The following is a 10,798-nucleotide window of genomic DNA, read 5'->3' on the forward strand; positions in this document are numbered from 1 at the left end:
ACTTATGGGTCACATCCTGACTGATGGCAGCCCATTCTTGCATAATTCAATGCTTGGAGTTTGTCAGAATTAGTTGTTTTTTGTTTGTCCACCTGCCTCTTGAGGATTGACCACAACTTCTCAATGGGAGTAAGGTCTGTGGAGTTTCCTGGCTATGGACCCAAAATATCAATGTTTTGTTCCCTGAACCACTTAGTTATCACTTTTGACATATGGCAAGGTGCTCCATCATGTTGGAAAAGGAATTGTTTGTCACCAAACCGTTCCTGGATGGTTGGGAGAAAATGCTCTCGGAGGATGTGTTGGTACCATTCTTTATTCATGGCTGTGTTCGCAAAATTGTGAGTGAGCCCATTCCCTTGGCTGAGAAGCAACACCATACATGAATGGTCTCAGGATGCTTTACTGTTGGCATGACACAGGACTGATCCAATCCCTGTACCTTTTGCAGAATATCAGTCTGTCCCTGATGTTTTTCCTGTAGAGAAGTGGCTTCTTTGCTGCCCTTCTTGACACCAGGCCATCCTCCAAAGGTCTTCGCCTGTGCGTGCAGATGAACTCACACCTGCCTGCTGCCATTCCTGAGCAAGCTCTGTACTGGTGGTGCCCCGATCTCGCAGCTGAACTAACTTTAGGAGATGGTCCTGGCACTTGCTGGACTTTCTTGGGCTCCCTGCAGCCTTCTTCACAACAATTGAACTGCTCTCCTTGAAGTTCTTGATGATCCAATAAATAGTTGATTTAGGTGCAATCTTACTGGCAGCAATGTCCTTGCCTGTGCCTTGCCTTTTTGTGCAAAGCAATGATGACAGCACGTGTTTCCTTGCAGGTAACCATGGTTGACAGAGGAAGAATAATGATTCCAAGCACCACCATCCTTTTGAAGCTTCCAGTCTGTTATTCGAACTCAATCAGCATGACAGAGTGATCTCCAGCCTTGTCCTTGTCAACACTCACACCTGTGTTAACGAGAGAATCACTGACATGATGTCAGCTGGTCCTTTTGTGGCAGGGCTGAAATGCAGTGGGAATGTTTTGGGGGGATTCAGTTCATTTGCATGGCAAAGAGGGACTTTGCAATTCATTTCAATTCATCTGATCACTCTTCATAACGTTCTGGAGTATATGCAAATTGCCATCATACAAACTGAGGCAGCAGACTTTGAAAATAAATATTTGTGTCATTCTCAAAACTTTTGGACACGACTGTATGCCTATGTAGTGTTCAGAATCAGGTTTCAAAAGGCTATAAGTATTTTTGGAAGCTGCAGCTTGGCGCCATGCTGTTCTGACATGGGTTGTAAAGTTGACATGGCTACCTCCTCCAAAGGGTCAAGTTGTACGGATTCCAAGCCTCTCTGCCTTTGTCAGCTTCTCTGATATGTTTTATTTTTCACCCTTTAGTTGATATCTGAGTCACAACGTTTGATCAAACATAACAATGTGGATTTAATCATATAGTACATTTAAGGTGGCAGGTATCCTAGTGGTTAGAGCGTTGGACTAGTAACCGAAAGGTTGCAAGATCAAATCCCCGAGCTGACAAGGTAAAAATCTGTCGTTCTGCTCCTGAACAAGGCAGTTAACCCACTGTTCCTAGGCCATCATTGAAAATAAGAATTTGTTCTTAAATGACTTGCCTAGTTAAATAAAGTCAAAATTTTTAAACATTGTTTAAAGTGTACTGTCACATCTACTCCCGTTCCTCTCCTTCAGCGTTCGACGTCGCTGGTTTACTAAAAAACGGTCCTGGCATTCATCATTATGAACACCTGGCATTCATCGGAGTGGGAGCTGTCACCTCTCACTCTGCCTGCCCTGTAAGAAGCTGAGCCCCTGGTTTGTGGGGCTGTTCAAGTTTCTCCGGAGGGTCAACGAGGTGACGTATAGGTCACATTAACTCCTGTTCCTCCCCTCCGGCAGTCGACATTGCCTGTTTACTAACCATCGATCCTGGCATTCATCATTCATCATTAGGTACACCTGGACTCCATCACTTCACTGATTACCTCCACTACATCGGTCACTCCGTTAGTTCTATGCCCCAGGCAGTATTGACTATGTGTTTCATGTCTATGCGCTACTCATGTTTGTTATATTGTTCTACATTCCGTTTTATTTTTATTAAACTCACCACCTGCACTTGCTTTCCTACTCCCGGCATATACGTAACATGTACAAAGATGACAGAAACATGGTTCAGGTATTTCCTAACAGCTGTACATTTCGATGAAACATGGTGAAGCCCCAAAATTGTCTTCCTTGTAAGCCTGTGTTTCAGACATAAGGAAGTGGATGGTGGAAAATGTTCTACTTTTAAAGTCGGACAAAACAGAGATGCTTGTTCTAGGTCCAAAGAAACAAAGATATATTCTGTTGAATCTGACAATTCATCTTGATGGTTGTACTGTCACGGCTGTTGAAGGATGAGAACCAAGGTGCAGCGTTGTGGTCGTACATTTTCTTTATTAACTTGTTATGGCTGCAATCCCGATATCGGGATAAGTGTCAACAACAACAGCTGAATAGCATAGCGCTACATTCAATAAATATTACGACAAATATTTATATTCATGAAATCACAAGTGCAATATAAGAAACACAGCTTAGCCTTTTGTTAATCCACCTGTCGTGTCAGATTTTTGTGTAAGCGTTTGTGTAAGTTTATCGATCGCACTACAAAACATTAAGTACACTTAGCATCAGGAAGCTTGGTCACGAAAATCAGAAAAGCAATCAAATTAATCGTTTACCTTTGATCTTCGGATGTTTTCACTCACGAGACTCCCAAGTACACAACAAATGTCCCATTTGTTCCATAAAGATGATTTTTATATCCAAAATACCTCCATTTGTTTGTCGCGTTATGTTCAGAAATCCACAGGAAAGAGCGGACACGACAACGCAGACGAAAATTCCAAATTGTTTCCATAATGTTCACAGAAACATGTCAAACGTTTTTTATAATCAATCCTCAGGTAGTTTTTAAAATATATAATCGATAATATATCAACCGCAAATGTCTTTCACAGTAGTAGAGGGAAAGGAAATGGCTGTCCGAATTCTGTTGCGTGAGCAAAACTCATGTGACCACTTGACGCGATGTTATCGTTCTGGCTCATTTTTCAAAATAAAAGCCTGAAACTATGTCTGAAGACTGTTGACACCTTGAGGACACGATAGGAAAAGGAATCTGGTTCATATCCCTATGGAACAAGGAGTTTTCAAAATAGAAGCTACTTCCTGTTTTGATTTTCCTCAGGGTTTCGCCTGCAATATCAGTTCTGTTATACTCATAGACAATATTTTGACAGTTTTGGAAACTTTAGAGTGTTTTCTATCCAATACTAATAATAATATGCATATATTAGCAACTGAGACTGAGGAGCTGGCCCTTTACAAAGGGCACCTTTTCATCCAAGCTACTCAATACTGCCCCTGCAGCCATAAAAAGTTAACTCAAAATGATGCCAAACAAAACAATAAACACTACAAAACCAAACCGTGAAGCTCAAAGGCTAGGGACATAAAAAGGATCTCTAAGGTCAGGGCGTGACAGTATCCCCCCCCAAAAAGGTGCGGACTCCGGCCGCAAAACCTGAACCTGAGGGTCTGGGTGGGCATCTATCCGCGGCGGCGGCTCAGGTGCGAGACGCAGACCCCGATCCACCGCTGGCTCACCCCACTTTGGTGGCACCTCTGTTGCGGGGACCCTCACCGCCGACCCCGGACTGGGCGCCCTCGTAGCGGGCCCAGGACTGGAGGCCGTCGTCTCTGGAGGCTCCGGACTGGAGAGCGTCGCTGGAAGCTCCGGACTGGAGGGCGACTCTGGAGGGACCGGGCTGGAAGCCGTCTCTGGAGGCTCGGGGCTGGGCGCAGGCACAGGACTCACCAGGCTGGGGAGACACACAAGAGACCTGTCTTTGGGAGCAGGCACAGGACTCACCAGGCTGGGGAGACATACAGGAGGCCTCTTCCTTGGCCGAGGCACCGGATACACTGGGCCATGGAGGCGCACTGGCGGTCTCGTGCGCAGAGCTGGCACCACCCGTTCTGGCTGGATGCCCGCTTCCACCCGGCAAATGCGGGACGCTGGAACCGAGCACACCGGCCCGTGAATGCTCATCCTCGACATAGTGAGCATCACCCCATAGCACGGGGCCTGACCAGTCACATGCTCGCCACGGTAAGCACGGGGAGTTGGCTCAGGTCTCCAACCTGACTCCGCCACACTCCCCTTGTGCCCCCCTCCCCCCAAAAAATTCTGGGGGCTGCCTCTCGGGCTTCCTTGCCAGCCGTGTTCCCTCATAATGTTGCCGCTCCGCCTTAGCTGCCTCCAGTTCCTCCTGTGGATGGTGATACTCCCCAACCTGCCTCCAGGGTCCCTTACCATCCAGGATCTCCTCCCATGTCCAGGAGTCCTCTTTACCACGTTGTTTGGTCCTTTCGTGGTGGGAGGTTCTGTTACGGCTGTTGAAGGATGAGGACCAAGGTGCAGAGTGGTGAGCGCACATTTTGATTATTAACTCAAAATGACGCCAAACAAAACAATAAACACTACAAAACCAAACCGTGAAGCTCAAAGGCTATGTGCCCTAAACAAAGTCAACTTCCCACAAACACAGGTGGGAAGAAGGGTACCTAAGTATGGTTCCCAATCAGCGACAACGATAGACAGCTGTCCCTGATTGAGAACCATACCCGGCCAAAACATAGAAATAGAAAATCATAGAAACACAAAACATAGAATGCCCACCCCAACTCACGCCCTGACCAAACCAAAATAGACATAAAAAGGATCTCTAAGGTCAGGGCGTGACATGTACAGTCGTCTCAAATAAAACTGTGAAGGACCTTGGCGTTACTCTGGAACCTGATCTCTTTTTTGACGAACAAATCAAGACTTTCAAGGACAGCTTTTTTCCATCTATGTAACATTGCAAAAATCAGAAACTTTCTGTCCAAAAATGATGCAAAAAGATTTACCCATGCTTTTGTCACTTCTATACTAGACTACTGCAATGCTCTACTTTCCCAGGTAAAGCACTAAATAAACTTCAGTTAGTGCTAAACACGGCTGCTAGAATCTTAACCAAAATTATCATATTACTCCAGTGCTAGCCTCTCTACAATGGCTTCCTGTTAAGGTTAGCCCTGATTTCAAGGTTTTACTGCTAACCTACAAAGCATTACATGGGCTTGCTCCTACCTATGTTTACAATTTGGTCCTGACGTACATACCTACACATACACTACGGTCACAGGACGCAGGCCTCCTTACTGTCCCTAGAATTTCTAAGCAAACAGCTGGAGGCAGGGCTTTCTCCTATAGAGCTCCATTTTTATGGAATGACCTGCCTATCCATATGAGAGATGCAGACTCGGTCTCAACCTTTAAGTCTTTATTGAAGACTCATCTCTTCAGTAGGTCCTATGATTGAGTGTAGTCTGGCCCAGGAGTGTGAAGGTGAACGGAAAGGCACTGGAGCAACAGTGTGTACGGGTTCGTGCCGTGGGGGAGATCTTCGTGGACTATACTCGGCCTTGTCTCAGGATAGTAAGTTGGTGGTTGAAGATATCCCTCTAGTGGTGTGAGGTCTGTGCTTTCGCAAAGTGGGAGGGGTTATATCCTGCCTGTTTGGCCCTGTCCAGGGGTATCATCGGATGGGGCCACAGTGTCTCCTGACCTCTCCTGTCTTAGCCTCCAGTATTTATGCTGCAATACTTTGTGTCGGGGGTCAGTCTGTTATATCTGGAGTATTTCTCCTGTCTTATCCAGTGTTCTGTGTGAATTTAAGTAGGCTTTCTCTAATTCTCTCCCTCTCTTTTTCTCTCTCTCTCTCTTTTTCTCTCTGAGGGCCTGAGCCCTAGGACCATGGCTCAGGACTACCTGGCCTGATGACTCCTTGCTGCCCCCAGTCCACCTGGTCGTGCTGCTGCTCCAGATTCAACTGTTCTGCCTGCGGCTATGGAACCCTGACCTGTTCACCGGACGTGCTACCTTGTTCCAGACCTGCTGTTTTAAACTCTCTAGAGACAGCAGGAGTGGAAGAGATACTCTGAATGATCGGCTATGAAAAGCCAACTGACATCTACTCCTGAGGTGTTGACCTGTTGCACTGTCTACAACAGCTGTGATTATTATTATCTGACCCTGCTGGTCATCTATGAACATTTGAACATCTTGGCCATGTTCTGTTATAATCTCCACCCGGCCCAGCCAGAAGAGGACTGGCCACCCCTCATAGCCTGGTTCCTCTCTAGGTTTCTTCCTAGGTTCCGGCCTTTCTAGGGAGTTTTTCCTAGCCACTGTGCTTCTACACTTGCATTGCTTGCTATTTGGGGTTTTAGGCTGGGTTTCTGAACAGCACGTTGTGACATCAGCTGATGTAAATACATTTGATTGATTGATTGATACTGTATCTACAACATTACATGAAATAACATTTCTAACCAAATTTGGCTATTCACATCCCTTGGTCAGTTTACCTTGCACTAGCTTCTATAGGATAGGGGCAGCATTTGGAATTTTGGATGAAAAGCATACCCAATTTCAACTGCCTGCTACTCATCCCCAGAAGATAAGATATGCATATTATAAGTAGATTTGGGCCGGAAGTTGAACAGAATTTTGACAACATTCAAGTTTGTGCTCAAATGAGAGGGACCGTTAGCCAACGTTAGCCAGTTAGTTTGGGTGATTGACTGCCGTTGTGTGGTCAGAACACTCGGATCCTAGGCGAAAGTGTCCAATGTGCGCTCTGAACATTCCGACAGCGAAACGCTCAAAAATGTACAAACAGACAATCTGACCACGCTCTGCACTCCAGATTGAATTTAGGAACACACCCTTTATGACCATATTATGACAGGTTATGACAGGTTATGTCAGCTGTTATGACATATAATTGTCATAACGTGTCATGACACTGGGTGTCAACTAAAGTGTTGCAAAAGTATCTGCAGTCTATGTGTTGAGGTGGTCGGACTATGAGGAGAGAGGGTTTCCATATCCTGTGTAGTCATAGTGCTTTCGTAGCTTCTGGAGTGTAAAGTTCTGTCGGTTCACATGCATCGTACAATATAGCGGCCCTCCATTGCATAGCTGTTCCAGCTCAGATCTGGGCAGCTGTAGTGTGTGAAATGTTTGCAGCTGCAATATCAGGAGACCGAGAGACATTCTCAGACACTGCTACTTGCCTCAGACCTACAGCTCGACTAATGATTATGGGGAAGAAACACACTCAAAAAACACAGGCCCATTACTGCACTGCTGAGGTTTTCGCTATCAAGTTGTAAGTTAAGGGTTGTCTGCCCATGCCAGCCAAGTAGACTCATTCCAATTTCATAATGCAACAACATCTTTAATTTAGAAAGTATATCCATTGCAAAAATCTGGATGGTCAGCTTTAATCAGAGCGACATTTAAAGATGCAGTAAGTCATGTCAGAAGGTAGCAGATTCTTTACTTAGCATCAACAGCTGCAAATTCCAATGAACCTACATCACGTTTTGAATTTCACTTTCCTTGCTTTGTCTGACAACACTACTATGAGCCTAGCAAATAAGTTTTGTGGGTCAGAGTGCAGTATTTATTTAGTTTCATAGACCAAACGTTTGCATGTTTTGCTCACTGGGTTTAGCCACAGAGGGAGCAAGGTTGCCCTGGCAAGTTCAGGGGGTTGTGTAGCAACTTCTGCATTGCACGACAAAATCCCATGATTGGTGAATCTGTTCGGAATTAACAGCTAGAGTGACAGCTAAAATGGCTTGAAAAAATACGATTTCAACTAATAAGGAAAAGTATCTAACAAAATAACAACATTATGACATTCACTAATCATAAACTATTTACATATAATAGACATTTCGGTACATATAATTTACAATTTGTGGACAAAATTCTTACTTACTCAGTCTTTAAGAGTGCTGATGAGTGACGACTGTTTAGGAATGTGTGGGAATGGGCATGGGGAGGCCAGCAAGGGGTGGGTGGCGGGAACTGGGAAAGAGCCCAATTTGGTCATCCGCTGTTGATGGTGAACATGCAGGAGACGGCTGTGTAACAAGAGAAAGGGTTTTGATTCAGGGCAAGAACATCGTGACCAGCCCACACCCTCCATATCCGCTCACGGTGGTAGTGGAGGGAGGGGTAGAAAACATGCGAACGCAATCATTTAAGCACACTTCAACAAAACAACACCGAGCTGTGCATGAGGGCCTCCGCTGACCCGCTGACCCACTGCTAAATAGCTAACAAAATGGCTACCCAGACTATATTCATTGACGTTTCAATTTTATTTTTGGACTGACTCTACAAACACTCACACACTTCCACTCCATCACACACTCACACACTTAATTTGCTCACACCCACATAACACATTCATACTGAGTCTACACACATGCACACATACAATCATCACATACACCGCTGCTACTCTGATCATCATATACTCTGATGCCTGATACATATAGTATCTAGGGGTCTATTTTAACAAACCTAACGCACTGGTAAATCTATGCGCTGGCGGTTTCGCTATAGGTTATGGGGTGTGTCAGAAATATTTGTAATATTTTCACTATCACAATTATCAGCCCACTTGCTGCCGTTGGCGCGAAAGGGCTGTGAGTGTGCCCCTCACTCACTAAAATTGCACTTAAATGAGCTTGCCTGGCACAATTGAACCAATGGAATTCATGGGTTTTACGTTGCATCACAATATTGTTATGACGATTCTCTTGAGCACTGCTCCCCGACTGAGCATTTTACTTAAATAATTTTCAGTTGGTGCTGATAAAGATTTCGTCCAAAGTTCATCATAGTGGCTTGGAAAGCAAATAATTAGCAGGAAAACCTTTGTCATCATTGTGATTGACTTTAGACGCACTATAAGTTTTTCTAGCTACAGTAGCTAAGATTGAGGGGACAGCACCATATTTTAGCTAGCTAATGTTAGCATTTCTAGCTATTTTTGACAAACTTTGCAAGCTAATGGCAACATGAACATCTCTAGAATACATTTTACAATATCATAATGATAGCAGTTATGTAGCAATGTAAACGTTTTTCCACACCACTATAGTTTAATTTAGATTAAACAGTTATCAGCCACCATTTAGAATGACTGGGCACCACTAATTCTCCGGCAAAACTATGGCTGAGGCATCTTTAGAACATTCATAATAATGGCATGAAGTGAACGAGTGACAGAGGTGCAACCCATGAATAGCCCCAAAAGCGAAAAACTTGCCCATCTGGCCCTCCACATAGGCGCAATCAAACACTCTTTGCTGAAAAGAAAACAAATACTAATTGAACGCAGGTCTATTTCCAACATGATGAATTTAGCATTTAGGATCATCAGCGATGGGCCTGCCTCCGTCCCTCAACAGACACATGTCCCCGCCCCCATGATTTGCTTCCAACGCTGCCAAAATGTACTTTATGCAAATACTCCGTCTGGATGAAAACCTAACGATGAGCAAACTAGATATGCTGTTCAATGTGTCTGCATGCGAATAGGAAAGACTAGCCGCACGCACACGCACACGAGAGGCCTGCATTGATATAAGGCGGTAATAAAGATAACCAAATTCTTAACATTCACTTGACATGTAAATAACACGCATTACACATGCATTACTAATTCACATGTAATAAGCTAAACACGTTAGAAGAGAAACCTACAAAAGAAAAAACAGTAGCGTTCATGGGGTAACTAATAACCTTGCATTTCGTGAAGTAACACCCGTACTTAACTTTTTTTTCTCTACCTGCATTGGCTTTGCTGATAGCTACTTTATTGAAGACAAATGTACTTACCATGACTGAGATATGGGGTTGTCCCACCTAGCTATCTTAAGATAAATGTACTAACTCTAAGTAGCTCTAGATAAGAGTGTGTGCTAAATGACTAAAATGTAAATGTATAGGACGCCATGTGAAAAGGGAAAAGAATACCAGCTTTTTTAAACCCTTAGGCTACTCCTGACAAGGAAGGACCCCTGCTAATTCATGGCATGGCTGGCAAAAGCGTTGCTCAGTTTTTTGTTGTTGTTACTTACTTCTCCCAGTCCACCCCATTCAAAGAAACCCTCCCACCATCATGACGTCCCATGGAAAGACTATCGCAAAAGAGTCGATTCTTCATCTCCTTGACTTTTGACTCGACTAGTCTACTTCCATTTTATTAAAAAAATAAAATAAATTGCCGCTAAAATCAATTATTCCAGGATAGTGTTAGATACATACATCTACAATACAATAGCATGTTTCTGAATGAAAGAGCAGCTACCAGCTGTCCTTTTATTGTGTTTTAATCTTTTCATGCGTGTGTTCCAAATATCTCTAATGGTCCCCCTACATGAATTTTTTATGCACGTGATATCAGAGTGCGCTCACTGTTCCAAAATTGGATTTTTACGCAACAGGACAGTTCATCCACGCTAACCTCCTTCCCCAAGCACTTCCCAATTGTTTCTGCAAATCAAGTCTGCAGAAATTTGCACATCTCCTGTCAAAACAGGACCTGCACACAAGTGTTCACATTTTCCCTCTGGTGACTGCATCGCATTCATTGTTGTTTTCATTACTACATGATAATAACTTTGGAAATGTGTGCGTTTATGTCAAAGTAAGTGCCTTATTACATTATAATAGTTTCTGTATGTCGTGTTATGTCATTTCTACTGTAGCTCACTGTATGTATGGAGTATAATATATTTGTGTGTATTCCTTATAACCGCAGACACTCGAGGTAACGTTACTAATTTCATATAACCTTTATGGCATTAT

At 43.9% G+C, this 10,798-nt stretch overlaps 1 long non-coding RNA gene across 1 annotated transcript; it reads right to left on the minus strand.

The window, feature by feature from the left end:
* Positions 1-3,908: 3,908 nt before the first annotated feature.
* Positions 3,909-9,956, minus strand: LOC118937676. The gene is made up of 3 exons (XR_005034987.1): positions 9,827-9,956; positions 7,914-8,058; positions 3,909-4,470 (listed from the first exon to the last, which is right to left on the minus strand). It is a non-coding gene; the product is annotated as an uncharacterized LOC118937676 (long non-coding RNA).
* Between the last annotated feature and the right edge of the window lie 842 nt (positions 9,957-10,798).

This window comes from Oncorhynchus mykiss, chromosome 12 (assembly GCF_013265735.2).
Source record: "Oncorhynchus mykiss isolate Arlee chromosome 12, USDA_OmykA_1.1, whole genome shotgun sequence".
NCBI classification, from domain to species: domain Eukaryota; kingdom Metazoa; phylum Chordata; class Actinopteri; order Salmoniformes; family Salmonidae; genus Oncorhynchus; species Oncorhynchus mykiss.